This window comes from Gadus chalcogrammus, chromosome 12 (assembly GCF_026213295.1).
Source record: "Gadus chalcogrammus isolate NIFS_2021 chromosome 12, NIFS_Gcha_1.0, whole genome shotgun sequence".
NCBI lineage: Eukaryota > Metazoa > Chordata > Actinopteri > Gadiformes > Gadidae > Gadus > Gadus chalcogrammus.
This window is the reverse complement of record NC_079423.1, coordinates 16,708,096-16,718,466: the sequence shown is the minus strand read 5'-3', so window position 1 is coordinate 16,718,466 and position 10,371 is coordinate 16,708,096. Positions and strand designations below refer to the sequence as shown.

General features: G+C 50.1%; 1 long non-coding RNA gene across 1 annotated transcript; it reads left to right on the top strand.

Annotated features, from left to right (window-relative positions):
- On the top strand, window positions 1-1,324 carry LOC130393736 (uncharacterized). The gene is made up of 3 exons (XR_008897140.1): window positions 1-155; window positions 513-633; window positions 1,206-1,324. It is a non-coding gene; the product is annotated as an uncharacterized LOC130393736 (long non-coding RNA).
- The last annotated feature ends 9,047 nt before the right edge of the window (window positions 1,325-10,371 follow it).

The following is a 10,371-nucleotide window of genomic DNA, read 5'->3' as shown; positions in this document are numbered from 1 at the left end:
TGCGGGACGACTTCAGGCAGAACCCCACTGATGTGGTGGTGGCGGCGGGGGAGCCCGCCATCCTGGAGTGCGTGCCCCCCAGGGGCCACCCCGAGCCCACCACCTTCTGGAAGAAGGACAAAGTGCGCATCGACGACCGCGACGAGAGGATCACGGTGAGGGCGGCCACCCGGCTTGCTTTTGTTTTGTAAACCCAAAGAATATTGGATTGAAGTTGATTAAAAATAGCCTATAAGAGAGAGGGATTTATTTTTAAATTTGTAATTTTTGATCATTATAAATGCATGCTTTTTTATTAATACATTTATTTGAATCTTTAACGTTACCTTCAGCCAAGGATATTTTACTCACTCAATCACCGGGAGGAGGATGTTTTTTCCTACTCTCCCCCCCCCCCCCCCCCCCCGGTTCTAGAAGATGCCTACCATGCAGGCCAGCCGGCGTCTGAATGTGAAAGAGGTTGAGTTGAAGAGCAAGCGTCATGCTTTCCGTTGTTCATGCTTCCTCCGCAGATCCGGGGAGGGAAGCTGATGATCTCCAACACGAGGAAGAGCGACGCGGGGATGTACATCTGCGTGGGGAGCAACATGGTGGGAGAGAGAGACAGCGAGACGGCACAAGTCACCGTGTTTGGTGAGAACTAAAATAATCCATCCCTTGTAACCGCCCCCATTCTGTCAGTTGACCCTAGAGACAAGAACGAAAAAAAAAGACTATATTGTCCACATTGGCTCCACTTATCCGTGGCCCACAAGGGTGTATAATTTTACCATCGGTTACCTCTAAGGTGTAGGATTTCAACCAGCAACCGCTTGCCGAGCGCCACGCCACATTAAACTAGACATCCCCCTGGCCAAGGCGTTCACGGTTGAATTCTAACTCTCTAAATTACATGATGGAGTAATGAATGTTTCTTTTTCCTCTTCTCCCTTCTTTTATTCTTCTTCTTCTTTTTCTTCTTCTACTTCTTCTCCTTCTTCTTCATCTTCTGCTTCTTCTTCTCCTTCTCCTTTTACTCCTTCATCTTCTTCTTCATCTTCTTCTGCTCCTTCTTCCTCTTCTTCTTCTTCTTCTTCTTCTTCTTCTTCTTCTTCTTCTTCTTCTTCTTCTTCTTCTTCTTCTTCTTCTTCTTCTCCTTCTTCTTCTTCTTTTTCTCATAATCCTTCTCCTTCTCCCTCTACTCCTTCTCCTTCTCCTCGGTTCAGAGCGGCCTACGTTCCTGCGTCGCCCCATCAACCAGGTCATCCTGGAGGATGAGACGGTGGACTTCCGGTGCCAGGTGCAGGGCGACCCCCAGCCGAACGTCCGCTGGCGCAAGGACGACGTGGACGTGCCCCGCGGGAGGTAGGCAGCTAACGCTAACCGCTAACGTGGTGGCGGGATTCCGTCTTGGTGTCCTGATGTCTCTTGCGTCTTGTCTACATCGTGTCACCGGTCGCACTTTGCACTTTTACTCAATCATGTCACTGTTTTTGACTTGATTATGCAGTGCTTTGCTTCTTGAGGAATAGCGCTCTATATTGTATAGATGTTGTATTCTATCCTTCCTGGAGTATAACTACCTACGGGAGCAATGACAAAACAGCAGACATGTTGATTGATTGGTAGGGACGTAGGGAATAGCATCGGAAAACAATACATTATCTAGCTCTGAGGGCATCTATAGGAGGGAAGGAATGATATCTATATATATATACAGGGGCAGGATGGTCTAGTGGTGTGGTGTTTGACTTGCTGTGTTCCATCCCCAATCGACACAGTCTTCCTGTAGGCATGCCTGACCCAGATGGGCTAAACCCTACCTGCCTATGAAAGACATGTCTAAAATAAATCCTTGTAGGTCACTCTGCATGGAAGTGTTCTGCTAAATGACTAAATAGTAGTAGTAAGTGATCAGTCTTTCGCTATTTCCTTCTTTTTTGTAGAGGACTTTCCGTACCAAGAGATTTTCTCTCAGTGAAGATGTGTCTGCTAGACAGTGAGGACTGCTTAAACTCTCCCTCTACTGCTGCGCCTCTTAATGTTTTAAAATGGAGATTTATGGGGGACAAAATGAGGCTTTCGAGGGTTGCTCTGTTTGAGAAGTCTACTCAGTCAGCGCTGTCATGGTACGCTCTCAGACAATATCCTTACCCTCTTGTCCTCGCCAAACCACCTCCATTATTCACCAGTTAATAATGTGTGTGTAGGAGGTGTGTGTGTGTGTGTGTGTGTGTGTCTGGTCCTCCTGAGGCCACAAAAAGTAGAATGTGTCCGGGCTGTAGGCCATCCTCTGCATCATAGTTCACAGCATACCATGTACGCACGGACACAAACACACACACACACACGCACGCACGCACGCACGCACGCACGCACGCACGCACGCACGCACGCACGCACGCACGCACGCACGCACGCACGCACGCACGCACGCACGCACGCACGCACGCACGCACGCACGCACGCACGCACGCACGCACGCACGCACGCACGCACGCACGCACGCACGCACGCCACACACACACACACACACACACACACACACACACACACACACACACACACACACACACACACACACACACACACACACACACACACACACATACACATACGGCAGACCAGGGATAACTAATTACGCCAGCTTCCACCTGGCCTTACTGCCAGGGGGCCTCCGACGGCCCTATTAGACTGTTGACAGCCCCCACACCCAAACACACACACACACACACACACACACACACACACACACACACACACACACACACACACACACACACACACACACACACACAAGCACACCCACACACTACACACTGTCTACACTCTAACCATTGGGAACCAAGCGGACCACTCACACATACACACTCACACACCCACCCACACACACGCACAAACAAACATACACACACACACACGCGCACACACACAAATTGATATGCTCAAGGATGTACACAAACACACACCACTCACACACATACACACACACACCCACACCAGTGATGCACAAACACAGAGAAACACACGCACGCACACATAGATAAACACATACACAGACTTTAGAGTGTTACACACACAGAACACAGTATGTGAGGAAATTAATAAGTAGGGGGGATGTGCAAAATAATAAAAAACAAAGTGAGCTGAGGCGGGGCGGTTAGTTTACAGTGGAAGCTGACAGTGGGAGCTGACAGACAGCCAGTCAGACAGACAGACAGGGGAGCAGGCCGGGGTAGGAACACTGGAGTGAAGGGAGAGAACACAGGGAATAGCAGTCGACAGATACAGACATACAGGATGCTGCAAGCAATCAGAGATGAGGGGAACAGAGTGGATGGCTGAGGTGAGCGTAGGTACAAGGCGCAACGCGCGCAGGAGAGCTCCAGCCTTTCACAGCAGAGGATCATGGGAGATAATCCTTCCCGCCTGCAGACATTTAGCCTGTTTGTTCTTATTTACCATCACTGGCATCACACACCGCTAGACACAGTTACTGCTAGACAACAGTACTCCTAGCTCAAAGTGCTGTCTGTCTCTTTGGTATTAGTGTGAAAGCCATCTCCTGGGCATCCCGTTTGACATGAAGTTCAGCAGAGGTTGCTGCTGGTGAGTAAAATGAAACGATAAAAATCATTCTTAAAAACTTTATTAACAAGTAGAACAGATAGACATAAAGATAGGAATTGAAACCCTCCCGGAGAAGAGCTGCAGTCATCACAGCGACTCACATTAAAAAACACTCTAGTAATAATCAAGTAAGATGCATTTAAATTTAGAAAAATGCATTAAAAGTTAAAGAAAATGCATTAAAAGTTACGAAATGGATTCAAAGTTACAAAATGCACCAAAGTTAGCTGACATAATAGACTTACCAAAGCCATGACCTATTAGAGTGTTGAATGGACTACTTGTACCAACCCTAACTATAGTTATCACGTAGCTACAGAGCAGGGCGGCCACTCTAACAGGGTGGCAGCTTACGTGACTTACTGACTCTGTTCGCATTAGCTCGTCTGGTTTGTGTTCTGCCTCAACGGTCGTCACGGCGACTCGCTGACCCCGGCGTCCACCGCCGCCTTGTCAGTGTCATCGCTGTCACATCAAAGCGGAAAGCTCTCTCTCTCTTCCCGCGGGCTGCACCTTTAGCCCTCGAACGCCCGCCAGATCTCTCCACATCAAACAGCAGCCGCGCCGATAGCACGCGCTGGCGTGGGTGTTCTCCTCCGGTCCGATTAGACCACCGCTGGGACTGTCGTTTGGCAGCGCCGCGCCAAACTAAACACATAAAAGCAGTTCTCATGTTTTTGGATTGGATGTTGGCTAAGGATATGAGCTTAGTGTGTGTACTAATTAACTGAGTTGTGGCAAATAGTTGTGCTTGTGTGGGTGGTTGTGTTTGAGTGTGCGTGTGTGCGCGTGCGTGCATGTGTCGTGCATTTCCTCCCTTTGAAGTACAGTAGTTGTACTCCGTACTGGGAGTCAGCCCAAGCGATGCAGACGAAATCCAGCTGATTTTTTAAGGATCTTTATCACAGTGTTTATAATTAACATGGCCGTTGCCTCCTCCATTACAACTTATATTTGCAAACAATTTTTTCCCGCCCCCTTTGAGGCTGAAGCCGTTCGCCCCGAAACACTGCGGTATTATAATTCTGACATTTTCCGCCGTCTTCGCTGTGCGTCGAGGGCGAGCGTTTTCCCTCGCGTCACAGAGTGAATCATTTTTCCGGCGTGTTCCGTCCCAGTCGCTCCGCTGCTAATAAACACCTAGAGGAGTTTTCTCTGTGAGTGACAGGTTGGCTCGTATGAAACCAGGCCTCACACGCGGCGCGATGCGCGGCGTGTGCCGGCTGGCAGGAACCTGAGGAGTTTTAAACCCTGTTTCTCGCCCAACGTGGGGGGGGGGGCTGTGGTCTCCGGCAGGAGGCAGGGCTCTACCCACGGGGGGACGTCATGTACCCGACCCCCTCCCCTAAACCAAAAGATCAAGCGATTTCTTGTGCCCTGGAGTCGGGGTCCGAAAGGCCCTGAAAGGTCATGCTGTCCTTATTACGAGGATCAGCGGACTGACCAAGACCCCCGCCGCGTTCCCTTTAGCCCTTGTTGTCTTTCTGCTCTGACTTGCACTTTGGTGTGTTGCCCCACTGTGTGTGTGTGTTTGAATGTGTGTGTGTGTGTGTGTGCGTGTCTTTTTGTGTATACTTACGCAAGTTTGTGCGTGTGTGTGTCCATGCTTACGTCTTTGTGTGTGTGTGTGTGTCTCTTTGTTCTGTCTGTGCGTGTGTGTGGATTTCGGGTTCATGCTTGCGTAAGTTTGTGTGTCCATGCTTATGTCTGTGTGTGTGTTTCCAAGCTTATGTCTGTGCTGTGTGTGTGTTTCGTTGTGTGTGTTTGTGTGTATGTTTTTGCTGACGTCCGTGGGTGCCGGATTTTGTGTGTGTGTGTGTGTGTGTGTATGTACGTGTATGTGCAGCCGTGCATGCTGTGCAACTTTCACACTGGGAGGAAGGGTAATCGAGCTGCAGCTGAGTAAACAGGTATTTTAATGCTCTCTGAAGCCCTGTGCAGCCTCCTAGGAGAAACACACACACACACACACACACACACACACACACACACACACACACACATACACACACAGACGCATGTACATATTGGGGGACACTCACAAACACACACACACACACACACACACACACACACACACACACACACACACACACACACACACACACACCACACACACACACACACACACACACACAAACACACACAGCCTGGCACATACTGTACAGTGTAGATGCCCTCTGTAACTTGGGGCATAGGAGGTAAAATAAAGAATCATTTAATATGCATTATCAACAACATAAATGCGAATTACCTGGACTGTGGAAGCAAAGCACGTCCTGATTAATCACCGGAGAACCACAGGAAAACTCATTAGCAATTCATGTACAGCCAAAGCTGTAGCTTATGTATATTTTAGTTGTTTTCTTTCCTGGAGAGGCTGAAAAACGTGGAGTATGTCTGGGCTTGTTTGGAGTCGTGGGTGAGTAGAAAGAATCCAGGTCAAGTGGTGTATTATTTATATGTTCACCTTGCAGAGCGGGGGTTGAGCAGTCAGTCTGGGAGTACCAGCCACCAGCAGTCCCCTATACGAACAGGTCCCCCTATTGGTCCATAAATGCAAGAGAAAAGGGCTTGGCCAGTGTGCGTGTTTCTGCGTGCATATTTTTATCTCCTACTGCCAACCTGCTCTGTGTGTGGGCCAGAGCGCTCTCTCTCTCTCTCTCTCTCTCTCTCTCTCTCTCTCTCTCTCTCTCTCTCTCTCTCTCTCTCTCTCTCTCTCTCCTTCTTTGGTTTTCTTTTCATTTCATTATTGTTGTTCTGCCCACTTCTACCGTATCTGAGTCTCTGTGCTCATGGAGGGCCTCTGGATGCAGGCCCTCTGTCTCAGAGGGGCCCATCTGTGTGTGTGTGTTTTACCAGCTAAATATGTGTGCACCCATGTTCTATACTGTTTTGAATACTGTACAACAGTCATTGGTCATATCATGTGTGTGTGTGTGTGTGTGTGTGTGGGGGGGGGGGGGGGATTTGTGTGTTCAGCGATATAGAGGTATATGTGTGTATATTACAGAGAGGTGTGTGTGTGCGCGTCAGTTGGTCAAGCACCCTCTTAAAGCTAGCACGACGAGCACTGCTGCTGTTATGCTGACCGTCCAGTTTTCCCCCGTCCAGTGTGAACCTTCACCTCAAGCACTCAGCACTCAGCAGCTGGAATCTGGGGCTAGTCTCCGTGCCTTGTCTCCCCACCGAAGCTCTGCTGTGACGCAGTAGGACCGCTGGATCCAGGGGTCGCCGCCACTGCCCGCGGTGTGAGCGAGGGCGCCCACCGTGCCTGTTTTCGTTTTAAGCTATCGTGAATAACGCGGGTTGCGGACGCAGTGTTGTTGAACCTCGCTCGTCAGAGCGTGAAGAACACTCAGCGTGTCGTTCATTATGCATCACCAGCGTCCCCCCGCTGATCCTCACGGAGCCAGAGCGGAGCGTGGATCCTCCTAGCTAGCACGCTAACACTCCCCCTCGCGTGCGCGCCGCGTGCGAAGGAGCCGCGGTCTTTGTTCCTAGCACGGCCTCGCGGGAAACGCACACAAAGAGGACCAGTGCACCCTGCGAAAATATGCCTGCCGCGGTGAAGGAATCAATGTACACACAGGCAGGCGAGGACATGCAATAAGAAACACATTTATAGCCAACATTTAACACACGTATATAACGGATGAAAAAACATGAAAGCACACCCATACATTCACACACACACACACACACACACACACACACACACACACACACGCTCAGCACGCACGCACACCCACGCACACCCACGAAGGAGCCCAGATATCAGCCCATCCAGTAAAAAAGTGTAAAGTTGCAGTTGTCTTATATTTCCTTCACCAGCAGAGCCGTGCCGTCTGCCCCAAACCACAAGGACTAACTTAAGACTCCACCGCTTCCACAGTTGCCATGGTTTCCTGGCGCACGGAGAAACGTTACTCAGTCAAATCAGGGGCAGCTACCATGCGCCAAACCCCCGAAGAAACCCGACCGCGGAGGGGTTGGAAACCGGACCAGAACCCCATCTTTGATCCGCGAGGAGATCCTGCACAGCAGCGCTGCCTCTGCCAGGGAGAATGATCTTGATCAATTATGTGGAAAGTGGGGTGGATAGACTTAGAGGAAAGCCTCTTAAAGCATTAAGGCCTAACCGAGAGAGAGACACACACTGGAACTGAGGATAAGGCCGCCCTGTGTATTTCCAAAATGACTTTCAAAGCTCAGCTCCACCCAGTCCACGTGAAGCCACATTTAGATCGGGCAGGTGGGAGAGTGAGATGAGAACTGAAGGCTCTTTAGACAGAACAGATGTTCTGTCCACACGTCGGACCCGCCTTGGATCCTGACGGGTCCGAGGCGAGGCAGTTGCGCTGCGAACGCCAGATACCGGTTTAGACACGAGAACAAGGAACTGATTCAAGGCACTCTGGGTTCAGAAGACACACCTGCACCTGTAGACCGTGCCACGACCACTCCTGTATCCAGTGGGCGACGTAAGCTCACAACTGGCACACACACACTTAAAAGACACACTTATAACCACAGACCCCCACACACACACATAGGGAGACTCAGGTTACACCCGTGTCAAGATTAAGGTAGATACAATCTTAATGTGTAAGTGTAAACCGTCCCTGCTCATGGAGGAATGTACACATAGACGGGACATACCAGGGAGCTACTTACCCAGAGTGCTCTGCCACTTGTCTCCAAGTGCCAGGATATTGGTTTATCTCAATGTACCATCTTATCATGACTGTATTCTAATGCTGGATCTGTGTGTGTGTGCATGTGTGCGTGCGTGTGTGTGTGTGAGTGCATGCCCGTGTGTTTCTGAGAGCGAATGTGTGTGTCTGCGCATGTGCGTGTGCATGTGAGTGCTTGTGCGTGTGCATGCATGTGGGCGCGTGTGTACACACATGCTCTCGCACGTGCATGTTCCCCGGCAGCGATGGGGAACGGGAGGCCAGCAGGGTAGAGCCGGGCTCTCTCTCCGCAGCCCGTCCATATTACATGTGTAATTACCGTCCTCCCATAATGGAGACCAGAGGCAACGACAAGAAAAGAGCTACTGTTCCGCCAGCCTTTATTTATGCGTCCCTGGATGTGTGTGTGTGTGTGTGTGTGTGTGTATGTGTGTGTGTGTGTGTGTGTGTGTATGTGTGTGTGTGTGTGTGTGTGTGTGTGTGTGTGTGTGTGTGTGTGTGTGTGTGTGTGTGTGTGTGTGTTCGTGTGTGTGTGCGTGTGTGTGTGTGTGTGTGTGTGTGTGTGTGTGTGTGTGTGTGTGTGTGTGTGTATGAGGGCATGTGTGTAAGTGAATATGCGTGTTTGTGTGTTTGTTTGTGTGCCTGTGTGTGTGTGTGCGTGTGGATGTGTGTCTGTCTGTGTGTGTGTGTGTGTGTGCGACTGTGAGTGTAAGTGCATGTGTGTTTGCGTGTGTTCCTCTGCTTGTGTCTGTGTGTTTGATTTTGTGTGTGTGTGTGTGTGTGTGTGTGGGTGCGCTTGAGCGCACGAGTGTGCTTGTGTGTGCGGCCACAACTTCAGTATTTTCCACTCCTTGTGTCACCCAAGCCCATTATAAATATGATGTTGATTACAGATTGATTGGGCTCGGGTTTCCTGCTAATAAGCTAGCGCTAACCTGGGCCCAGGTTCAGGTGCAGGGCTCTGGAACAATACACACCTTGTCCTGTGTGTGGGACGTGTGTGTGCTCTAACAGCTATACGGAAACGGCCATGCAGGTGTGTTTGTGTGTGTGTGTGTGTGTGTGTGTGTGTGTGTGTGTGTGTGTTTGTGTGTGTGTGTGTGTGTGTGTTTGTGTGTGTGTGTGTGTGTGTGTGTGTGTGTGTGTGTGTGTGTGTGTGTGTGTGTGTGTGTGTGTGTGTGTGTGTGTGTGTGTGTGTGTGTGTGTGTGTGTGGGAACCTGTCAAGACTTGTAGGCGTGTGACTTGTAGGTTCATGGAGCACACAGACCCCATTTTGGCTTTCCTTCCTGACTGTTACCGGTACTCTCTCTTCATCATTAACTCCCTCTGGCACTCTACCCCTCTCTCTACACCTGTACCTGCCTCTGTCACTCTACCACTCTCTCTCTAACTCTCTCTCTCTCTCCCTCTGCCTCTACAACACTTTACCACTCTGTTTACACCCTAACCTTCCTCTATCACTTTACCACTCTTTCACTCAAACTCACTCTTCCTCTACCTCACTCTACGTCTCTCTCTCTTTACACTCTCCCCTGTAACCTCACAAAACTCTCCCCTGTCAATCAAGTTGAGGTGTGTGTGTGTGTGTGTTTGTGTGTGTGTGTGTGTGTGTGTGTGTGTGTGTGTGTGTGTGTGTGTGTGTGTGTGTGTGTGTGTGTGTGTGTGTGTGTGTGTGTGTGTGTGTGTGTGTGTGTGTGTGTGTGTGTGTGTGCCTGTTTATATGTCCACAGATAAGTGTATGAGTGTGTGTAGGCTGGGTGCGGTAAAGTGTGTCTGAGCGACATCATTTCTGTGACATTATGTGTTTACTCTGTCAGACCGGGGCGCGGCTCCATCCCATTCACAGCTCTCTCCTCCCCCCCCCCCCCCTTCACCTGAGCCCTACATCCCAGGGTCCACCTGCAGTCAACCTCAAATAATCATTAGAACGCTGCTCTAAGTACCAGTGTGGTGAGGAGAGGGCGAGCCGGCAGTCATAGCGCTGGAAAGTCCCCCAGGAAAGCAGCCTTTCAATGGCTTCACAAGAAATGTCATAACAGAGAAAGGTGTGTGTGTGGGGGGGGG